Source organism: Diabrotica virgifera, chromosome 10, assembly GCF_917563875.1.
Source record: "Diabrotica virgifera virgifera chromosome 10, PGI_DIABVI_V3a".
NCBI classification, from domain to species: domain Eukaryota; kingdom Metazoa; phylum Arthropoda; class Insecta; order Coleoptera; family Chrysomelidae; genus Diabrotica; species Diabrotica virgifera.
Genome location: NC_065452.1, coordinates 53,555,977 through 53,578,068, shown reverse-complemented (window position 1 = coordinate 53,578,068; position 22,092 = coordinate 53,555,977). Strand labels below are relative to the sequence as shown.

The window sequence follows — 22,092 nt, the reverse complement described above, 5'->3', positions numbered from 1 at the left end:
ATATACAAGGCCGGAAAAATACCAGCAGATTGGCTTAAATCTGATTCGTACCGTTGCCCAAAAAACCAGGAGCAAAAGTTTGTGAAGACTGGACCATAAGCCTAATGAGCAGGGGCGGCTCGTGATAGTACAAGATGGTGAGGCACACTACACTTGAGGACTATTATTATTGCGGTTAGATTCTCTTTAATGAGCGAAAGGTCAATTTTGTGACGTCATAACGTGAGGCCGTCTACAGAACATTGCTGTATTTATTTTAACCCTTGCAAATTATATTAAATAAATATTTTATTGGCAAAAATAGCAACGAAAGCTCGGATACCATTTTACGTGGCAGACTGGTATTTAGAGAGAGACAAATTATTTTCTGGTCAAGTCTGTGATAGGTTCATACTCATAGTAGCAGTTTTTTTAGCTAATAATAATTACTAATAACACATATCAAAACAGTATGCATCAGAAAGAGACAGCTGACATGGTTCGGTCACGTTAAAAGAATGAATTAGTCTCGCTGGCCGAGAAAAATATTAGAATGGATCCCACCGGAGAGAAGAAGAAGAGGACGACCACGGAGAAGCTGGAGGGACAATATTCAGGAGGCAATGGATTCGAGGCAATTAGATGAAGATATGTGTTACGATAGAAAAAATTGGAAGCTGGGTATGGAGAGGCGGCGACAGCCGTAGAGATCCATTATATATATATATATATATATATATATATATATATATATATATATATATATATATATATATATATATATATATATATATATATATATATATATATATATATATATATATATATATATGAATTATTTGCAAACAATCTACCTACTTGTTTTGGTAATGAAACCTGTATGGCCTTCCACTTTGAAGGCACTAGATGGCGCCCGGTATTTAAAATAAAATACCTAGAACGCCGAAAACAAGAGGCAATAATTGCTGCTTTCTACTTTAACAAAAGTATGAAAATAATGTGTAAATAATATACGAAATTAATATTCACACCTCCGTCTCTCCTACCATTCGTAGACCGGTTTCTGCATTATTGCGTCATCAGTACGACTTTATAGGAAAGACGAAGATGAGAACATTCCTTTCGTATATCTGAGGCCGCGATGCAGCCAAAAAGTCATTCAAAGACTGGTGCAATCTGAATTATTTGCAAACAATCTACCTACTTGTTTTGGTAATGAAACCTGTATGGCCTTCCACTTTGAAGGCACTAGATGGCGCCCGGTATTTAAAATAAAATACCTAGAACGCCGAAAACAAGAGGCAATAATTGCTGCTTTCTACTTTAACAAAAGTATGAAAATAATGTGTAAATAAGTCTACGAAGTAGTAGTAGACTAGTAGTAGAAGAGTAAATAAGTCTAAGTAGGTCTACGAATGGTAGGAGAGACGGAGGTGTGAATATTAATTTCGTATATTATTTACATATATATATATATATATATATATATATATATATTAATTAAACGAAAAGATTTCTCTGGTATACAGAAGAAATCTTTTCCGTAGCGGACGCGAAAATGTAAATTTCAAAGTCTTCATAAAAGACGATGAACGACAAAGGACACCTCTTTGTGTCACAGATTTGTCTACAAAGCCACGTTATTCGCTACACATTCGTCAATAACGGAGAAGAACCGTGATATGAAAGGAAACGGCAATTGCATTTTATTTCACTTCGACCACCACCGATATTCTATACGACGTGTTTCGAGCTCATGGCTACGGAAAAGATTTCTTCTGTATACCAGAGAAATCTTTTCGTTTAATTAATATAGATGTCGTACCAAGTGTACTGAAGTCTGGTTATTTTATTATTACCAGAAAGGCCAAAAGCATTTTCTTACACCTCGACCATCCACCTAGATGTTCCTGACGAGAGCTTGACATGAGCTCGAAACACGTCGTGTAGAATATCGGTGGTGGTCGAAGTGAAATAAAATGCAATTGCCGTTTCCTTTCATATATATATATATATATATATATATATATATATATATATATATATATATATATATATATGTTATATGTGAAAATAGTCACCTTGAACCACTCAAGGGTTACCGACTCTTTGGTTTCGCAATATCAGTTCCTATTTCATCATCCTTCCAGCAAGCGTTCCCATAGAGATAGCTGACCATGCATGGACGTCAACCTCTGGCCAAAGCTGGCCTTTCGTGGGAAATGCCGACACCACAGTTTGTAGGAAGATTATAAATTTAGTACTTTAACATTATTGTATCACTCGTCATTTTAGTTTCTCGCTAGTAACATATTTGCATTATATAATTTTATTTACTTCAATTTATCATAGAACAAAGTATAAGTGTAATTTGTGAAATAAATCTTTTTTAAAAAGTCAATTAAGAAGTTAGTGATTTAACATTTGGCGCAGTCAGTAGGATCCGGTCAACGTTGTTAGAACAAGGAAACTCACTAGCAACGGCGGATCCTTATCCCTCAACGGAAAAAGAACCTAGAGTCGTCCTCATTCAACTGGATACTACGGAAGGAACACCTGGTGAAGCCCCTGGTAGCAGATCCCGTTAGAAAACAAGACGTCCTCGATGTTTCTGTTAATGTAAGTTATTGAATCATCTCGTTTTAATATTTTAACATTTGCAAGCATACCGTACATACATCAAACTATTTTTTTTTTTCAATTTTAATCTTGACTATACAGTAAGTCAAGCCAAGTTGATTATCTAATAAGGAAATATTTTTTATTACATACTTTTATTATTTTACCATTTTTATTTACGCATTTAATTGATTTCATATTATATTTTCGCCGATATTTTACTTTATTTTACCTGATTTTACCATATTTTACTTGATTTTTACTATATTTTACATGATTTTTACCATATCTACTTGATTTTACCATATTTTACTATATTTTACCTTATTTTATTTTACCATATTTTACTTTCCGTATTTTGTATATTTTGTTTTTATACTTCCACTGACATATTATTATCAAAATGCCTGAAACACGTTCACAAACCCAAGCTGAAATTGAACCCTACAAACTTTCAGAAATATTTTCCATAATTCCTGAATTCGAAGGAGACCCAATCTCTCTCCCCACATTTTTAGACGCATGTGATTGCGCAATTAGAATGGCTTCGGGAGACCAACGTATCTTATTAACGATTCACATTAAAAATAAACTAAGAGGTAAAGCAGCTCAATTAATAAACTCTAGAAAACCAAGTTCTTATACAGACATAAAAAATTTACTAAACCTTCATTTCGGAGATAGTAGAGATCTCACTTCTTTAATCCATGATCTACAAAGACTTCGACAGTTATCAAATGAATCACCCTTAACCTTTTTCAACAGACTACAAGTTCTAAATGCAAAAATGCACGCTTCAATCCAAAAATCAGACCTAACACAAGACCAAAAGAAAGCCCAATGCACTTTAATTGACTCTATGGCTTTGAATACTCTTTTAACTGGACTAGAACCCCGCTTAGGACAAATAATTAGGGCTAGCAACCCTCCTGATCTTATTGCAGCCAGTAACCGTATCAAACGTGAACTTCAGTTATCGTATTTCGAAACACAAAAATCAAATAAAGATAACCAAAATAATCCAAAACCTTCTCAACCGATGAGAAGAACCTCATCTAATTTTTCTAAATGCACAATTTGTGGACGAATTGGCCATCTAAGTAGCGAATGCCGCTCCTCACGTTTTCCTTCTTACCAAAATCAATATAATGGTAGACCACAAAACTACCAAAATAATCAAAATCAATACTCTTCTAACCAATATAACAATAGACCACAAAACTATCAAGGTAATCCAAACCAATACTCTTCCAATCAACAAAATTTAAACCCACAGAGATCGACTTTCCCTTCTCAAAATCAACCGCAAAATCGCCCCACTGTTATTCAGAGAAATCCAAATTTTCAAAATTTTCAGCAAAGAGCCCACGTCTTTAATGAATACCCTGATGATCTCGTAGAAGCTTATGGAGATTATTATACAGGAAATGATCTCCAAACTGACTATTTTTACGATTATACCAATGATACACCTGATTATACAAATGATACCCCTTATTACACCAATGATACACCTGATACAGAAAATTATCAGGATTTTCTTTCGCTACCCAATCAGAACCATCCTCCAGTACATACGAATCTTTCAACCGATATCATGAACGTACAACAACAAATCCAAGCCCTCAATTTGGACAATTTCGATCCAAATGTGAATTTCCCCGAACAGAAATTCCTGTAAGCCCCTTTCACACAATGAGCTCTAAAAACTTATATTATATCAATGACGCTACGAATACTTTTAAACTCCTAATTGACACCGGTGCAGGAATTACAGTTTTCAAAGAGAATACTGCACGGAACTATCATAACCGATCCCCAGAAAATGTTACCATTCAAGGCATAACCGACGAAAAACTCTTAATTACAGAATCTGTCCTTATTCCCTTTACCGATGATAATCCCCACAAAGTTTTCATTTTTAACTTAGACATTGACTTTGACGGAATAATAGGCCTAGATTTCCTAGACCATTACGAATGTGTAATAGACCTTAAAACCAGACAACTTCATACAAACTTCAAAACCATTACCCTGCATAAAGTTGGACAAGACACACATAAGCCCACAGAAAATACTCCGGTGACATTTCCTACAGAGATAATACCTCCAAATAATTTTCAAACATATCCGAAATTAAACACAAACATTAAAGCTCAACAAAAAAGTAACTCACTTCACGAAAACGCTCATGATCAACAAAAACACATCCCAAGACCAGAGAAAAAACGAATAAAAGAAAAAATAAACCAAATTTCGATTGATAGCCGAACAGAACAAATATTCAAATTAAACTGCAACCTATCGAATACAGACGCAATACTGTCATCCCAAGAAATCGAAAAAGTTCGAATTCCGCATGCACTAGTCCATGTAGACGAAAATGGAGACTTTTTAACTTCTGTCATTAATGCTAATGCAATGCCAAAGGTAATCGAATTTTCAAATATTTCCATCGAACCTATAGCAAACTTGGAGACAATCTTCACCTACGACGAAAATCACTTCGAACATCCAATTATAGACAGAGAACAAATAATTAGAGAACAACTGAGAATTGACCATTTAAACTCAGAAGAAAAGGAAGAAATTCTAAACATTTGTACGGAATTTTCAGATATATTTTACGTAGAAGGTGACAAGCTGACATTCACGAACGAAATTAAACATGCAATCGAAACGAACAACGCGAAACCGATATACACGAAATCTTACAGATATCCGCAGGTTCACAAAGAAGAAGTCAAGACACAAACCAAAAAAATGCTAGAACAAGGAATAATTCGGCATTCAGTAAGTGCCTGGTCGAGTCCAGTGTGGGTGGTACCCAAAAAACTTGACGCATCTGGCAAACAGAAATGGAGAGTCGTTATTGACTATCGTAAACTCAATGAAGTTACAACAGAAGACCGTTATCCGCTTCCACAAATTTCAGAATTGTTGGACCAACTTGGAAAATGTCAGTACTTTACAACATTAGATTTGGCGTCCGGATTCCACCAAATTGAAATTGATCCAAAAGATATCCAAAAAACAGCCTTTTCAGTTGACAACGGACATTACGAATTTGTTCGTATGCCTTTCGGATTAAGGAATGCTCCTTCCACATTTCAACGAGTAATGGATAACATCCTCTTAGGAATTCAGAACGAAAGATGTTTAGTATATATGGACGATATAATCATCTATTCAGCCACCATTCACGAGCACATATCACGACTGACAGAAGTATTTAAAAGATTAAGGAAGGCAAATCTGAAGATACAACCAGATAAATGTGAATTCTTAAGAAAAGAAGTCGCATACTTAGGACACATCGTAACAGAACATGGAGTAAAAACAAATCCTGACAAAGTATCATGCATAAAAAGTTTCCCAGAACCCAAGACAACTAAAGAAATTAAATCATTTTTAGGCTTAGTAGGCTACTACCGTAGATTTATACCGAATTTTGCCAAAATTTCGAAACCACTGACTAAATTACTTCAAAAAGATGTCCCTTTTGTTTTTAATACCGAATGTAAAGAAGCATTCAACGACCTAAAAAATATTCTAATGACAGACCCAATTCTCATATATCCAAATTTTGAAGAACCCTTTTTACTCACTACTGACGCTAGTGCTTTCGCAATTGGAGCCGTTTTGTCACAAGGCCCATTAGGAAAAGATCTGCCAATCGCTTATGCTTCACGAACATTATGCAGTGCAGAAACCAAATATTCCACAATAGAGAGAGAATTATTAGCTATAGTATGGGCAGTAAAACATTTCAGACCATACCTTTTCGGTCGAAAATTTACTCTTATCACTGATCATCGACCTCTTACATGGCTATTTTCAATTAAAGACCCAGGAAGTCGCCTAGCACGTTGGCGCCTAAAGCTTGAAGAATATAACTACAAGATAGAGCACCGTTCAGGAAAAATCAACAGAAATGCAGATGCACTCTCGCGAATAAAAATAAACCATTTTAAGGACTGTGCAGACTTTCAATCAAAACTTGCCCTGCACGCATCTAACAAAGATGAAACAGAGACCCAAGAAGACGAAGAAGAAAAAGAGGACACAGAAGAAGGAATAGAAAAGATGTCCGAAGAATTCGAAAAGTTTCTTGAATTATATAGAACAAAATCCATTATCGATTACTCCAAAATAGAAACGTCAAATGCAGAATTGTTAGACAAATCTCACAAGAATATCGTTACCTTTTTCTGGCAGAACAAACTTGAGGACCTGCACGAAAAAATAATGAGTGACATATTCGAGGAAAATATAGAATACAGTAATCGAAGGATCAATATCGTATCTAGTAAAACCGTAAAAGATCGAAAATATTTCATTATCCCATTACCTTTCGATCCACAAAAAGTAATGTCATACTTATTTCTCATACTTTATGCGAACAAGAACAATTTGACGAATCAAAGACCTATTGCATAGAAAATAATCTCGAACTTCCCATCTTAGAAATATTTTCCTATATATTTGCGGACAAAGAACTTAAATTAAAAATCTGCCAAAATGTAATTAAACAGGCAAGTGAAGACGAAACCCCACAAATCCTAGAACATTACCATTGTGGCAAGAATAACTTGCACAGAGGAATAAATGAAACTGTTAGACGTATAAAAGAAAAATATAATTGGAAGAACTTAGCAAAAGATGTCGAAAAATATATAAAAGCCTGTGAAATTTGCCAAAAGGTTAAAATTTACAGAAAAAATCTAAGTGGACCGTTAGTTATAACGGAAACTCCGAAAACGCCATTTGAAAGGATCAACATAGACATATTTGAATATCCCACTAGAAACTATGCATTAACCATTAGAGATGAACTAACTAAATTTACTCAAGCATACCCTTTAACCGATAAAAAAGCAGTTACCGTAGCAAGTACACTCCTTCTATTTTTCCAACATTACGGAACACCTTTAAGAATACATTGTGACTGTGGTCGAGAATTCGAAAATGCCATAATTAAAGATCTATGCAACCTCTATGATATAAAATTAACATTTTCTAGTGTAAGTCATCCACAATCCAATGGATCTGTAGAAAGATTCCATGCCACACTATCAGAAATGATCCGAGCAAATAAATCCGAAAATCCCAATGATCACCCATTCGTGATCCTCCCTTATGCAGTGATATGTTACAATAATACAAAAAACAAGACACACGGTTTCACGCCGTACGAACTAGTCTTTGGACACACTGCAGGACGACCACCAGAAACCCTATATAATCAAAAAAGCCTAATTAGCAAATATGTTAGAGACCTTAATAACCGTATGGAATACTTTTATAAAGTAGCCCGAGAGAAAACAGAAAGAGCAAAAGAAAAAGCTAAAGTAAGATTTGATGAAAATATTTCAACACAACGCCCCGATTTTAAAATTGGTGACAAGGTATATGTAAAAGAATCACAAATAAAATCAAAATCTGAAAATTTATTTAATGGACCTTTTCAAATTCAAGAATTATTTACAAATTCTGCCATTATCCTAAATCCCCAAACGAATCAAACTTCTAAAGTAAATTTTGACAGACTTAAACCATACTTTGAATAAATTTCTTCTTTACAGATTCTATGGACTACTTTCAGTCGCCTACTCCCAATTTCACCTCTCTCCCATAAATAATACAGTCGGAATCTTCTATCACGAAGAAGGTACCATTCGAATATCTAATGATAAATGGACATTACTTGTTTACAAGGAATTGCTCCCTATAAAAACTGCTATATCCAACAACGACAAAATCTTAGAAAACTTGCTAGATAAATTTACTAATGCCGATACACCAAGAAAACTTGCATTTCAATCCGAGGTACAAACACATATCAGTTTGATAAGACAAATTTCAAATTCCGTAAATTTAAAATATAGAGAAGTAATTGCCGATACACGAGCCTATAATCCACGCCAAAAACGAGGATTAATCAATGGTATTGGAACCTTATGGAAATCTATTAGTGGAAATTTAGACGCATCAGACGGTGAATATTTCAATCAATGTATAAATAGGATCACTAGAGATGAAAATCAAATAGAAGCACTCTTAAAAAATCAAATCTCTGTTACAACTTCTGTCATAAAATCTTTTAACACCACTATCCAAAAATTACAAATAGACGAACAAACTTTTAACAAAGACCTACACGATATCGAAACTACTCTTATAGACATTGCTGACGACATCTCATTTTACCGTGCACAATTACAAACCTTAAATTTGTGTGAATCGTTAATGGAAAGCTACATATTTTTAGAAAATTATCTCAATGACATTTTGAATGCCATCACTTTTTCTCGATTGCAAATTTTACACAGTTCAATTATTTCTCCCAATGATTTACTAGATTCATTGAAGATTATCTCACAATCTTTACAAAATAATGTATTACCATTGCCCATCTATACCTCAAATATAGCCCAGTATATTGATATAATAAAGCTTCAAGCATATCAACTGGATTCAAAAATTGTATTCGTCCTAGAAATCCCACTAGTCGACCCCGAAATCTATACCTTATACCACTTATATTCGATACCAATATTAGATAATCAAACTGGTCTTTTTCATACACTTTCTACAATACATAAGTATATAGCGCGAGATGATGATTCAATTTCGTATGTATTACCCCGAAACACAGAAGAATGCAAATCAATTAGTCCCAACCAAAAAATGTGCACAGATATTCTTCCCTATCCAATAGACAGCGATACTATCTGTGAAGCCCAGTTATTGAAACCAGTTAGCGTCCTACCAAAAACTTGTCAGATGTCAACGTTTTTAGCACAAGATTACAATGTGCAGGAAATTGACCGAAATTTATGGTTAATAACAGTATCCGATCCATTACCAATTACGATTAAGTGTGCAAGAAAAGACATCAGTACACAGACAATCAGAGTAAACACAATTCTAAGATTACTACCCGAATGTACAGCATTTATTGGAAGTACCAGAGTTCACGCCAGAGATCAAATCGATAAATATCCAAATATAACCTACAGAAGTCATCCAGTTAATGTCCCATACAGATGTTGTGACCATTTCGAAGGAAGAAACCACATACCAAATTTGAAACCATTAAAACTTAATAAGATCAATACAGACGATTTAAACATTGCACAACACAAGCTGGACCAATATTCAGAAGAACTCGACCGAATCATGAACCAACCATTCATCGAAGAACATTTGCCTTGGTTCACTATATTGTCTTTATCATTAATTATCATTCTAGTTTTTGCATACATCTTCTGCAAATGTAGACGCAAAAGATTTCCAAGACTTGCCATGAACTATCCGCAGGACTCACCTCCACCTTCACCACATCGCAGCAGTTCGATTAAAGAAAAACTTAAAGGATTAACCTTTAAAAGAAGACCAGATGTAAGCCCAGAAAATGAAGAAATATCAGAAACCCCAATTGAACTTTAAAAATCGAAGCAAGGCATCGACTTTTCACTAATGAGGGGAGCTGTTATATGTGAAAATAGTCACCTTGAACCACTCAAGGGTTACCGACTCTTTGGTTTCGCAATATCAGTTCCTATTTCATCATCCTTCCAGCAAGCGTTCCCATAGAGATAGCTGACCATGCATGGACGTCAACCTCTGGCCAAAGCTGGCCTTTCGTGGGAAATGCCGACACCACAGTTTGTAGGAAGATTATAAATTTAGTACTTTAACATTATTGTATCACTCGTCATTTTAGTTTCTCGCTAGTAACATATTTGCATTATATAATTTTATTTACTTCAATTTATCATAGAACAAAGTATAAGTGTAATTTGTGAAATAAATCTTTTTTAAAAAGTCAATTAAGAAGTTAGTGATTTAACATATATATATATATATATATATATATATATATATATATATATATATATATATATATATATATATATATATATATAAGCATCAGATATTTCGTCCTTCCTGGGTCTCATCAGCGTTGTACAGCCATATTAAGCAAAATTTATATCAGAAACTACATGAGAACAACGGACAACAACTGATTTTGTTTAGTCAGTTGCCAAAATGAAATTATTGTACGCAAACAATATACATACCTACAAACACGTGATAATTTAATTTTAGAATCAATCTTATATTGTAAATCCTATACAATCCTAACAATCAAGAAACAAATTACTGTTATATTATAAGATTGATTTTTATGTTAAATAAACTAAGGGTTAAATTTTGTTTTTTTATGTAAAAAGCGTAAAAGAAAATTAATTATTATGAAATTATAATAATATTATAATGAAAATAAATAAAATAAATTTATTTTTACGAAATAAAAGGTGGATATCGAGCAATGAGTTTTATTCAATCTTGTCCAAGTATACTTTCGCTCATAGAGCATCTACAGGGGCAGTTCGGCAAAAAAAGGAAGGTATCCTCGGATGTCATTAACTGTCTGAAGTGGTGGCAACTTAAATTAACATATATCTGACAAATATTTAACGTACACTACACGAAGGACGAACAGATAAATTTGAGTGCAGGTAATTTTGGTACTTATACATTTTGAAGATGGAGGTACAAACAGATAAATGTATCTGTTTGTACATTACAGTGTTGTGTAAGTTAAGTATTTGTTAGATATGTTAATTTAAGTTGCCACAACTTCAGACAATTAATGACATTCGAGGATCCCTTCCTTTTTTGACGAAATGCCCCTGAAGACGCTCTAGGAGCGAAAGGATACTTGAGCAAGATTAAATAAAACTCACTGCTTGATATCTGCCTTTTATTTCGTAAAATTCATATATTCGAACCACTTCCTATTTTGAAGTTATTTTAGTAAAAAACTTCATAAAATATAAATGGCAAATAGAAAACTGAGTTCTAAATTATTTTTTTTTTATTAATTAAAGAAACTTTGCGAGACTTCTGTTCTGAAAAATGATCTATTACCTCGTCTATAAAAGCGTTCTCATCCTGTCCTTTTATAAATGATTTTTCAATTGATATTTTTACCATATTACTCAATCGTGTCTATGCAGTTGTATTTCTGATATAATTTTTAACAACACAAATGTATAATATTTTAAAAACTGGCATACAAAGTTTTAAATCATTATCGCCAAAAAAGTCTCTCCCTATCGTGAAAAAACGCTATAGTAAAGGATCCGATATAAGATCGAACTGCACCGATCTGCTTAATGGATAAAAATTATTGGATAATGTCCATATATTATATTATGTAATTTAGTGGGTATGTTAATATTTATAAAAGACAAGTCGTGCGTATCTCATTTTGTTCTGACATAAGTAATTAATCAACATTTAAAAATGACTTTAAATGAATTAAATTAAAAAGAAATTTCGGCCTGGGCAGATATTATTTTAGATTTTTTGGATCATTCGAAACAAAAAAGGACTTTCGTAATTTTTCTCTAAGTTGATCGTTTTCAAGTTATAAACAGTTTAAAACTGAATAAATAACGAAAGATGGCGATTTTCATGGCTCAAAATAAAGAGTAAATAATATTAATTTTGTAATCATCGAATACCTAAATTCAAGTTCAAACCTTCTTATATCAGGTCCCGGTAAAAATTTTTGCCATGCTCTATTCTAAAATGTATTTCTTAAATTGTTAATGAGGAAGGTTCCTTGTTGGAAGACGGGAGATAGGGATGCATTAACAACTGAAACCAATGCTTTAAAATGAAATAACTCCAAAATACTTATCAAAAACTGATAGACTAATGTTTGAACTTGAATTTAGGTACTTTGTATTTTCAAAAACGATATTTTTTTCTTGTTTTCGAGCGTTGAAAATTTTAGTTTTAAATTATTAACTCGAAAACGATCAACTTAAGAGAAAAATTACAAAAGACGACGTTTTTGTTTAAAATGATCCAAAAAATCTAAAATAATATCTGCCTGGGCCGAAATGTTTTTTAATTTATAGAAAAAGTAATTTTTTAATAATTAAATGCTTACTATTAATTATTATAGTCAGGAGAAAATGAGATCGGACACCTCTTGCTTTTTTGCTTTTTATAATAATTATTGTTAGCATATCTACCAAATTACATATCCAATAATTTTTATCCATTAAACAGATCGGTTCAGTTCGACCCTATACGCTTATATATCGTATTTTACACTACTGAGGCATGCTTCAGGTAGGATATTTGAATCAGCGTTCGAAATTGTTTTCAGAGGTTGAATTTTGTTGCTGCTCGGTCTAGTCCCTTTTACGAAACCGTAAGCTAGATATAGAACCGATGAAAGGCTGGCCCAGGCATGCCTTTCCTGTAACCATTATTTGAGAAAGTGAAAATGAGATGCTTACTCGCACGTGGACTACAGAGGTCAGGGCCTTTCCTATTTTTGGGCCTAAATTGTATTTAATGAATTGGTGATGGGATAAAGAAATAACGTAAATAGTGGATTTATATACTGGTAAGGCACTGCCTCACTTACCTCATAGGACCAACCGCCAGTGCTAATGAGCCATCTGCTGAAGCCGTTTTTAAAAGTCATCCACAATAGAATCAGTTTGGATTTGTGAACGCCGTTGGTACGAGGGAGGCTTTATTTAGCGTGCAGGTGTTGTTTCAGAAATGTAGAGATGTCAGATGTGATGTTTTTGTATGCCAGCTTGAATACAAAAAGGCTTTCCATGAACAAATGATGGAAGTGCTGAAGAGAGCATGGATTGACTGAAGAGATCTGAAAATAATAGCTAACCTGTACTGGAATCAATCAACAGTGCTCCGAATAGATGGAGAATATACAGATCAGGTCAAAATCTTAAGGGGAGTGAGACAGGGATGCATAATTTCACCGCTGAGTTTCAATGTATACTCAGAGCACATTTTTTAAGAGGCTCTAAAAGATGTTGATGGAGGCATCTCAATAAATGAAGTCAAGCTCAGTATCGTCTGCGGTATGCAGACGATACAATAGTGTTTTCCAAAACCATCGAAGGGCTGCAAAACTTAATGAAAAAAATAACGGAAACAAGTAGAACATATGGACTAGATATAAAGACCAGCAATACCAAGCTCATGATCATCAGCAAGCAAAACATAACTGTAACAAATTTGTATGTCACCCAAATGAGAATTGAACGTATCTCACAAACTCACAATGCAACTACTTGGGAACTATAATCAATGAGTCATGGAACAATACTCAAGGGATTAGATGTCGCATCGGAAAGACAAACCTATACTCAGTGTATACGTCTACTCAGTGCTTCTATACGGGGTAGAAACGTGGACATTGAAGGCAGAAACTCTATCGAAACTTCAGGCTTCTGAGCTATGGTTGTACAGAAGGATCTTGAAGATACCATGGACAGACAAAGTCACCAATTAAGAAGTACTACGGAGGATAAACACAAGCGCAGATTTAGTCAACATCGTGAAGGCAGTAAGCTGCACTACTTCAGTACTTGGAACATATAATGAGAAATCAAGGTAGATACGAACTACTCCAATGCATTGTACAGGGTAAAATTGAAGGGTAAAGGGCCCCAGGACGAAGAAGAATATCCTGGCTTGCTAACCTGAGATCATGGTATAGAAAGACCTTATCAAAACTATTCCGTCTAGCAACCAACAAAGTTATCATAGCCAGAATGACCGCCAACGTTCGGAACAGACAGCCACTATAAGAAGAAGACTTTAGTCGAAGATTAGCATCACCTGAGAGAGGGTTTTATGTAGGTTTTAGAGAGAATTTAAAGAGTTCTATACAAACTTACAAATTAATACAAACAAAAAATAACAAATTGGTACCTATTTAATTACAGTGTTACAAAGAGGTTGCGCACTATCAATTATTTTTACTATATCATTTCTGTTTATTGACGTCAAAAGTGTTTAGTATATTGTACTTGCTTTAATTCTTCTACCTCCCCACCCAGAGAGTGTCCTTCTTTCCAGTTAAATCGTATCCTTGGGGCCAGTTCTTTGTGATCTCATTTGCGCAGGTCAATGATGGCACTCCTGCCTTAAATTAAAATAATCTTTCAAAGTGAGGAATACTCACTGTCCGAAGGAACGCATAAAGTGCTTTTAGCAACTTGATTTGTACGAAGTCTGCCTATTTTTGGTTCAAGGTGGACTTGGAACGGCGTTGGTGGATCACCGCCATTCTGATGCTCGTTGCTGCTTCGCTGTAGCTCACCTCTTTTAGAAGTCTTGATTTTCTTAGTTCCTCCAAGTCCCCTTTTCCATTTTCCTTTCCTTGGTCAGTTTCCTCCTCTAAGCCTCCAAAGCCTTTTGGTCTTGAGTCCGATTTTGCTAATCATCTCAGACAATTGCGCAGAAGCCTGGCTCTCCTCTGCTTCTTGTTTATCGGCAGGCTCTATGAGTTCCGTCTCCCTAAGTGTTGAAGCCGAGGAAACTGTGCCTGAGTGTTGAGGAATGTTTACTGGTTTTTCCCTCCTCTGTATTGGTGAAAAGTTTGTCAGTGATCTCAGACTACCTTTTCTCTTGGCCTCGTTTCTGTTGTTTCGTGTACATTTAATGTCCATGAGTAGCTAGCGAAATAGTTTCTACAGAGCCCTGGATACAGAAGTATAGCTGTACGAAATGGGGTTTCTTTCTGTTCCCCACTGAATTCGCTATTATACACAAAAGTATCATTTATCAAGTACATAATTTTGATTTAAAATTTCCCAATAAACTCATTGTAAATAGAGGAACATCCCAACACAACTTTTGGACAGCTATATGTTTCGCTTCAGGTTGTGTTGATCAGGCTTAATAAAATACTTTGTTCCACTTAATTTGTTCTTATTCGTCATGATAAACTTCCATTGTATTGATAGTTATTTTTGGTGTCCGTTTTCACTGATATTTTTGGTTTTCATCCATTGTACACAGGCCCGCCGAGAGGGGGGTACAGCCGGTACATTTTACCGGGGTCCGACGATGTAAGGGGCCCGGCGTCAACCAGAACAAAGACGAAATTTTTTCCGTTTTTTTTTGCTCCTCACTTTACGTGTGCATAATACGTTTAATTAATACTCAGCTATATTTAATATGACGTTTACCTCTATTTTGAAATATAGGGCCTATGATTGAGGCGACTGATAATTTTGAGCCCGACGCGATATTTCGCTCTGAAATATTTAATAGTGTCATAGATTGTACAGGGTGTAACAAAAATACAGGCCATAAATTAAATCACCTATTTTGGGACCAAAAATAGTAGGAATGAACCTAACTTACCTTAGTACAAATATGCACATAAAAAAAGTTACAGCCCTTTGAAGTTACAAAATGAAAATCGATTTTTTTTAATATATCGAAAACTATTAGAGATTTTTTATTGAAAATTGACATGTGGCATTTCTATGGCAGGAATATCTTAAAGAAAAATTATAGTGAAATTTGTGCACCCCATAAAAATTTTATGGGGGTTTTGTTCCCTTAAACCCCCCAAACTTTTGTGTACGTTCCAATTAAATTTTTATTGTGATACCGTTAGTTAAATTCAATATTTTTAAAACTTTTTTGGGACTTAGTATTTTTTCTACAAGGCAGTTTTTATCGAGTTGCGGCTTCTTTTCTAATATGTTTACATAAAGATTTTATGGGGGTTTTGTTCCTTTAAACCCCCCAAATGGTTGTGTACGTTCCAATTAAACTATTACTGCGATACCATTAGTTAAACACAGTGTTTTTAAAACTTTTTTGGTTCTTTGTATTTTTTCGATAAGGCACCTTTTATCGAGATGTGGCTTCTTTTTTAATATGGTTCAAAATACACCTAAAAATGTAAATCATAAATTATTTTCCTATTATTATCAAGTCTCCATATAGTCTAGGCGCCAGAGGGGTCACCGTGTCCTTTTCAATTCTGATGGACAAACTCAACGGTTTCTTATGGATTTTTGGCTGCTGATTACGAATTTCGAGGGTGGATTTCGATCCCAGTGGTCAAAAAATTGTTATAAACAATTTAATTGTTTATAAATTGTTTATAAGCCTCTGGCTCATAAACTAATAGAGATAAAAAGAATGTTTCAAATAAAATTTGTTAATTAATAAAAAACGAAGAAAAAACGTTTACTAAACTTAAATCCAATAATTACAACTCAAGATATTGTAAAATTAGTGCACAATGCAAATTGCAAATTGCAAAATAAGTATTTTTCGAAGCTTAATCGATCGTAACTCGACTTTTGCGAATGCAAATGAGCCTTAGAAGGTCTCATTTTAAAGTTTCATTAATAGGCTTCCAAACAGAGCTTGTTAAATTACTTGATCTTCATTTGTTTTAAAATTATACCCGTTTGAAGTTACAATTTTCTTTAAAAAATTGTACATTAATTTGTTTATAAGGGTTTCAAGTAAATTTGACCTGTAAACATTTACACTTTAACTACTAATAATGATAGAAGAACTCAAATGAAATAATTTGAGCTTAAGAAAATGTTCGTAAGTTTATTTTTGGTCAAGATATCGATATTCTAATGGCGCGCTATAAGGCGCGACATCACACAGTCAACTATTTTTCGACGCTTTATCAATCGTAACTCGGCTTCTACGCATGCAAATGATCCAATATGTGATATCCATATAAAAATGGATCGAGATATTTACCAGCATCATCATTGCATATAAAACGAGCATTTATGTTGTGGCGGCATACACACAATTGACGTGCCTTGATGATGCCTCAAAAGAACTAGATCCACTTTATATGGATACTATCCACTATCCACTGGATATCAATATGATATAGATTATATCTATATCAAATAGATAATTAGACTCTGAAGCACCAGAAAGTTTTAGTTTTACTGCGTACAAGAACAGACTTAGTACCACCCTGTAACTGTAAAAATTGCTCTAAGAACTTATGCAGATGTAAAAAAGCTGAGATTCCCTGTATATCTCGATTCAGATGCATGAAACAAAAAGTTTCTAAAAATAGTATTAATAAATAGTATCAACTAACTTTTTATTTCTATTTCTGAAATATTAGTTTTTAATGTTTTTTTCGCATTTACTACAAAAAATAGAAGACAAAGTAAATAGACTGAAAGGTGATACGAGGTTACAGTATGACGATTTAATTATAAGAATTATAGGATAAAATTTTATTAGGATCTTCAAATATGAAAAATGAAGATAACGTATATATACATACAAATTATAATTTGCATTGAGAAGTGAACTTTACGCGTTGAGCCGATTTTGCGCCTCAGAGCGCACTATTAAAATATCGATATCTTGACCAAAAATAAATTTAGAAACATTTTCTTAAGCTCAAAATGTTCCTTTTGAGTTTTTCTATCATTATTGTTAATTAAAGTATAAATGTTTATGGCTTAAATTTGCTTGAATCCCTTATAAACAAATTAATGTACAACTTTAAAACAAATGAAGATCAAGTAATTTAACAAACTCTGTTTGGAAACCTATTACTGAAGCTTTCAAATGAGACCTATTTATCTAATTATCTATTTGATATAGATATAATCTATATCATATAGATATCCAGTGGATAGTGGATAGTATCCATATAAAGTGGATCTAGTTCTTTTGAGGCATCATCAAGGCACGTCAATTGTGTGTATGCCGCCACAACATAAATGCTCGTTTTATATGCAATGATGATGCTGCTAAATATCTCGATCAATTTTTATATGGATATCACATATTGGATCATTTGCATGCGTAGAAGCCGAGTTACGATCGATAAAGCGTCGGAAAATAGTTGACTGTGTGATGTCGCGCCTCATAACGCGCCATTAGAATATCGATATCTTGACCAAAAATAAACTTACGAACATTTTCTGAAGCTGAAATTGTTTCTTTTGAGTTCTTCTATCATTATTGGTAATTAAAGTATAAATGTTTACTGCTCAAATTTACTTGAAACCCTTATAAACAAATTAATGTACAATTTTTTTAAGAAAATTGTAATTTCAAACGGGTATAATTTTAAAAGGAATGAAAACTAAGTAATTTAACAAACTCTGTTTGGAAGCCTATTAACGAAGCTTTAAAATGAGACCTTCTAGGGCTCATTTGCATGCGTAGAAGTCGAGTTACGATCGATAAAGCTTCGAAAAATACTTATTTTGCAATTTGCAATTTGCATTGTGCACTAATTTTACAATATCTTGAGTTATAATTGTTGGATTTAAGTTTGGTAAACGCGTTTTTCTTCGTTTTTTATTAGCGAACAAATTTTATTTGAAACATTCTTTTTTATCTCTTTTAGTTTATGAGCCAGAGCCTTATAAACAATTTATAAACAATTAAATTGTTTATAACAATTTTTTGACCACTCGGATTGAAATCCACCCTCGAAATTCGTAATCAGCAGTCAAAAATCCATAAGAAACCGTTGAGTTTGTCCATCAGAATTGAAAAGGATACGGTGATCTCTATTTGGCGCCTAGACTAATAATCGTACTTAGCCATATACAAATATGTGGTGGATTTGACAAATATGCAAAATATCTCGATAAACACTGGCTTATCGAAAAAGTATTAAGAGGTAAAAAAGTTTTAAAAACATTGTGTTTACTAATGGTGCCACAACAATAATTTAATTGGAACGTACACAAAAGTTTGGGGGGGGGGGGTTTAAGAGAACAAAACCCCCATCAAATTTTTATGGGGTGCACAAATTTCACTTTGTTTGTTGCTGCCATAAGAATGCCCCATGTCCATTTTCAATAAAAAATCTCTAATAGTTTTCGATATATGAAAATAAATCGATTTTCATTTTGTAACTTCACAGGCTATAACTTTTTTTATGTGCACATTTGTACTAAGGTAAGTTAGGTTCATCGAACTATTTTTGGTACCAGAATATGTGATTAAATTTATGACCTGTATTTTTGTTATACCCTGTATAATAAGCAACTTAACCATAAGATTTAATGCGGCAATTGAAATTCATTCGCTATTTAACATTTCATGGATATCCTGAGATGAAGTTAACGCAAATATGAAAAAAAAAATGATATATTGCGCGATTTTTTTAAAGCATACGATATAGCGATATACAATAGGGTGGGCCGTTCAGTAATGTGTTTTTATTTTGTTTTTTAATTAAGTTTCCTGATCCCAGAAAAGATGTATGATAAGATAACTTACTTCACAGTGTTTTGTTTTATAATTAATTTTATTTTTTTCCACTGCCACAGAGCTGTATAAGAATGAGATTTTTTCGAAAAAATCTAATCATCTAATAAATGTCAAATTCGTTTTTTTTTTAATTTATTATGGTCGCCTGAGCCAAAAAACCTGTTTGATAAGATAACTGCCATCATAGTATGTATTTTGGCCGAGAAATAATTTTTTACACTACGACAGAGCTATATAAAACTAAGGATTTTTCAAAAAAACTATATTTTTTTGTATGGTAGATTTTTTTGCATACAAAAAAAATAAATTGAGCTAAAGCTGACTTTGGTTTGAACACAAAAGGTAAACGAAAATACACAACCGCTTGTGTGTGACAATGGCAATACATATGCCAAAAGACTGGTGTCGGGATTGTCAACAACTTCCCTTAGTTGGTCTTTTGATAGCTTCGTAGCTACACAAGGCTCTGCTCATAAAACTTTCTGACAGTCGATAATCTCAAAGTATTCCTTAGCGCAAAAAAATAATTCTGCTACTATGAAATATCGCTTATCTTCGTAATTTAATTATTTCCTCTTAAAAATTGTTTAAAATCCCAGTTGTCTTATGTTTTTACGTTCACCAAATAATAGCATAATCAAAATAATATTCTCTGGACTGCCAAAGTATCCCTTTCCTTAAATATTTTTGTAGACCATACCTTTTAATTCTGGTATTAAGAAAAGGTCTGCTCGCAGAATCGTATTGTCTTCAATAGATGTCTTGCACCATAAAGTCATGATGGTTGAGTCTTAATGCAAAACCACATGGGCGCATACACTTTTATTCTAAAATGGCTTAGTATTTGTAAATTTTCCGAGAGGTTTCCGATTGCTACATATAACCGAAAGATGCGGGAACCAGTGGTAAACCAGCAAGAATGAACCATTTTCCCAGGGTGTCTCTTAGAAAGTTATTCTGAACAAACACCACTTTCTGTTTTAACAAAAATATCGTACAGAAATTCTTGATCTGTACTAAGATCGTCACTGCGGAAATCGTCAGCAGATGATTCTACTTTTGAAAATGAAGATAAGATAGAGTTTCGCAAACATACAGTCGTTCTCCAAGAGGCCCGAAAATGCACGTGGTGCACTGGTACTGCTATCCAGTTGTTCAAATAGATGTATTATAGGCAACTTGTTGGCAGCCAAACCATTGCAGGGACCTTTCGATTTTATTCTCCAGTAGGTAACAATATAATGCCTCCTTTACGCCTGTATTTATGACAGTACCGTTCAGTACAGAAGCGTTGACGTCCAAAGTTACGTTATTTTAGAAGTGAAATAACGATTGGTAATGTTAACTTTTTTACAATATCGTATATTTTATTTGAGTATATCAGAACATTTTTTGAAGTAGGTTTCTAAATTAATTTTTGTCTATTTATTATTTAGTGGCGAAGTATACGTTATTATATAACCATAACGTATACATGAACCAGCCACAACAATATAGATTTTATTTAAAGTTTTTTTGGGGTACAAAATAAATAACCCTTATGTTTCAAAAATTAGATAATAAAAAAATATGAAGATCTGTGTTTGAAAAAGTTAATTTTTTTTATTTTTTCCACTGCCACAAAGACGTTTTATATTAAAATAATATAGAGCCTTTGTGGCAGTGGAGAAAAATGTTTTTCCACCTACCTCTACCGAAAGTATACTTTTCCGGACCTGATTGTAGGGAGCAAAGTTGTACTTTTCCTCCCTAGAGAGTCATGGTATTTCATTCATGAAATATAACTTATTGACGCCCTGTACAATATCTATTTTCTATTACGTAACTATCTATACATTTTAACGTTTATTAAAAAACACTCAATGTTTACATTAATAATTTGACTTATATTTGACGGTTGACAGTTATATTGTACCTACTTGTTAGTTATAGTTCTAATAAATTTTGTTGGTTAGTTACATAAATCAATTAAGTAAAAATGAAAAAATGACTTGTTATTTGAGGAAGGTGGAAAAACCATATGTATAACATGGGAGTAAAGTGCCTTTTCCTCCCTTGAATGATTACTGCCCTCCGCTACGCGTCGGGCAGTATACTTCATTATCGGGAGGAAAAGTAGCACTTTCCCCCCTTGTTATACAAATAGCGATTTAGCTACTCATTTTGTGCTTAAAATTTGTGTTTTAGTACAACGCAACTTTTTTGACCTCAGGTGTTGTTATTTTACAGAAAAAAATTTTTCGGCCCACCCTAATATACAAGGAGAATATTTGTGAATCTCCTATTTGTGTTGCAACCGGAGTATTGTTTTAAAGTCGTCGAAATAGTACAAGCGATACATTATTCGGCACGCCTTAGCAAGATGTGAACAAATATTAACTTCCGGTATTC

At 33.6% G+C, this 22,092-nt stretch overlaps 1 protein-coding gene across 1 annotated transcript in view; it reads left to right on the top strand.

Annotated features, from left to right (window-relative positions):
- LOC114341892 (hemicentin-2-like) overlaps window positions 1-22,092 on the top strand; it is a 149,672-nt gene that overhangs the window by 56,529 nt on the left and 71,051 nt on the right. The gene's annotated exons all lie outside the window — the stretch shown is intronic.